This window comes from Ictalurus punctatus, unplaced genomic scaffold, assembly GCF_001660625.3.
Source record: "Ictalurus punctatus breed USDA103 unplaced genomic scaffold, Coco_2.0 tig00006747, whole genome shotgun sequence".
Classification (NCBI taxonomy): Eukaryota; Metazoa; Chordata; class Actinopteri; order Siluriformes; family Ictaluridae; genus Ictalurus; species Ictalurus punctatus.
The window spans coordinates 20,001-22,500 of NW_026521119.1; the positions used below are offsets into that span (position 1 = coordinate 20,001).

Here is a 2,500-nt window from a genome sequence, read left to right on the forward strand (position 1 = left end):
GTTCATCATGTGACCACGATGACGATTTAGCATGGAAGAATAGTACCGACTCTTTTCTAAGGAAAATGTCGTTAAAAAAAAGCAAAGAAACAAAAAACATATATATATTAAATGTTATTTACTGTTTACTTATTTTCACCAGTTATCACTGAGTGACTTACGGCTGTGAGCTACTCCTAATATATTAGCGTCACTGTCCAATCAGCGGGCAAGGTAAGATCCGCGCGCGCCAATCCAACGAAGGAGGCGGGAAACGGCGAGCCAATCCCAGCGCAAGAGGGCGGGGTTTTAGTGAAAAAACGGGTAGGGAAAAAAGTACCTCGTGACCTGTTGTGATGCAAATAAGCTGCCAAAACGAGAGAGCTATCGCCAACTTTGTACAGCTCGTTTCTGTAAATATGTGTTAGTAATACTGGAGTGTAACATGGCGGCGTTTCCATTCATTTAGGTTCATCTCAGGACGAATTATTTTAACCTCCAGCAATGAGAAGCGGGCGGTGAGTATAGTGTATACTGTGTGTTTGGCCTCGCGCCTGTCAAATAGCGATACTGACTTCACGTTCATTTCACTCTGAGTAATGGGATTTATCTCACCTGGCGCTTCATGTCAAATAATTATCAGAGTTTACGTTCAAAGTCTTGATTTTACTAAAGGAATAAGATAAAAGAATACACCGGAGTTACTTCGTAAGACAATGAAACTGTTCCGTTGTTAGCGAGGTGCTAATTTTATTGTCCTTTCCAGATATCGCGATACCACACGGTATCACTGATTGAAGCTCAGTGTACAACAGATATCGCGATACTAACACGGAATGTCTGACTGACAGATGTGCTGCTATTTAACAATAGTTTTTTAAAGATAAAATACGTGTGAAATTAGGGATCTTTTTAGTCTGTGAAGAATAAACATACTTGTGAATGTACCTAAAAATGTTTTGCTGAATGTCGCTGAAGAGTAGGAAATATCGCTGAAGAGTAAGGGAATGTTGTTGAAAGTGTACTGAAAGTGTAAGGAATACCCAACTGGACAGACTATTACTCATATGTGTGGACTACTGAATGTAGGGAGTACACTCACATGCACAGAGTACTGACGTGTACTGAATACTGAGTACTGATGTGTGTGGAGTACTAAATATCGGCAGTACTGGCGTGTGCATAGTACTGATGTGCAGAATACTGAATCATATGGAGTACTGATGTGGGCAGAATACTGAATGTAGGGAGTACAGATGTGTGTGGAGTACTGAATGTAGGGAGTACAGATGTGTGTGTGGAGTACTGAATGTAGGGAGTACAGATGTGTGTGGAGTACTGAATGTAGGGAGTACAGATGTGTGTGGAGTACTGAATGTAGGGAGTACAGATGTGGGGAGTACAGATGTGTGTGGAGTACTGAATGTAGGGAGTACAGATGTGGGGAGTACAGATGTGTGTGGAGTACTGAATGTAGGGAGTACAGATGTGTGGAGTACAGATGTGTGTGGAGTACTGATGATCAAGATGAACAGCAGGAGTTCTGTTGCTTCAGGAGAGAGAGAGCTGAGATAAAACCACTTTACACATCATCAGCACCAAACATCACACGTCCCACCTCCACACAGAACAGAACGTAGCTTCACCGCTGTTTAGTAACGAGCAGCGTGGTTGTGTGTGTTGTGTTTGAGAGCTCTCGCTGGAGCTTCTTATCTCCTTATTCCGCTGCATTCTGAACACGCAGCAGGACAGAAACATGCTACAACACGCAGGTCCGATCTCCACGGTGCGAGTCGTGTGGCGTAGCGCTCGGCTGTTTCTCAGGCGACGGGAATCAAATGATCAACCAGCGTGGAGGGTTTCACTCAGGTCCTTCACTGTAGCTTTTGGTTTTACAGAAAATCCGTCAAAGCCTCAGAGTGAAATCCACACCGACCTCACTGAGGACGGACTAAACGTCTTTCTGATTCATCACAATGTACAATTTACAGCTTCTGTTCGTCTCTCACGGTTCTGTTCGTCTCTCACGGTTCTGTTCGTCTCTCACGGTTCTGTTCTGGGGACGTTTCAGTCCCGATCCCTGTCCTACATCCTGTATCTGTGTCTCATCAGAATAGAGGTGAACGTCAGCACCATTTGTATGACGTATACGCCCATATATGGAAATGAATGCAGAATAATAGTGGGCCTATATCAGAACCCTGAGGAACGCCCTGTTGTTCTTCTTTATATCTTTCTACTTAAACTACCAAACTGGTAACACTCTGTTTAATCGACCCTGAAAAAGTCCTGCGTGTCGAGTAAAATATCTGTGTTAAACACTGCGTTCACATGCAACAGAATCAGAACGGAAATACCTCCAACACAGAAAAATCCCTGCTGTAACCTCAGGAAGCGCACAGGTTTCTCGTTCTTCCACATACCTCAGGACGAACCTGAGACCACAGATCACAAACAGTCAAAAATAACTGAAGATGATGAAACTCCACATGAGTCACAGTACTGAGTTTCAGAGAACACT

The 2,500-nt window shown here is 43.6% G+C and overlaps 2 protein-coding genes across 2 annotated transcripts in view; one reads left to right on the plus strand and one right to left on the minus strand.

Annotated features, from left to right (window-relative positions):
* The window catches only part of bloc1s6 (biogenesis of lysosomal organelles complex-1, subunit 6, pallidin), a 3,661-nt gene extending 3,569 nt beyond the window's left edge, over nt 1-92 (minus strand). Inside the window, exon 1 of the mRNA XM_017466112.3 lies at nt 1-92. This exon is cut by the window's left edge and continues 140 nt beyond it. The gene's annotated coding sequence lies outside the window, so the exon portion shown is untranslated.
* Nucleotides 93-299: 207 nt separating this feature from the next.
* The window catches only part of slc30a4 (solute carrier family 30 member 4), a 9,538-nt gene continuing 7,337 nt past the window's right edge, over nt 300-2,500 (plus strand). The window contains exon 1 of the mRNA XM_053679307.1: nt 300-497. The gene's annotated coding sequence lies outside the window, so the exon portion shown is untranslated. The remainder of the gene's footprint in view (nt 498-2,500) is intronic.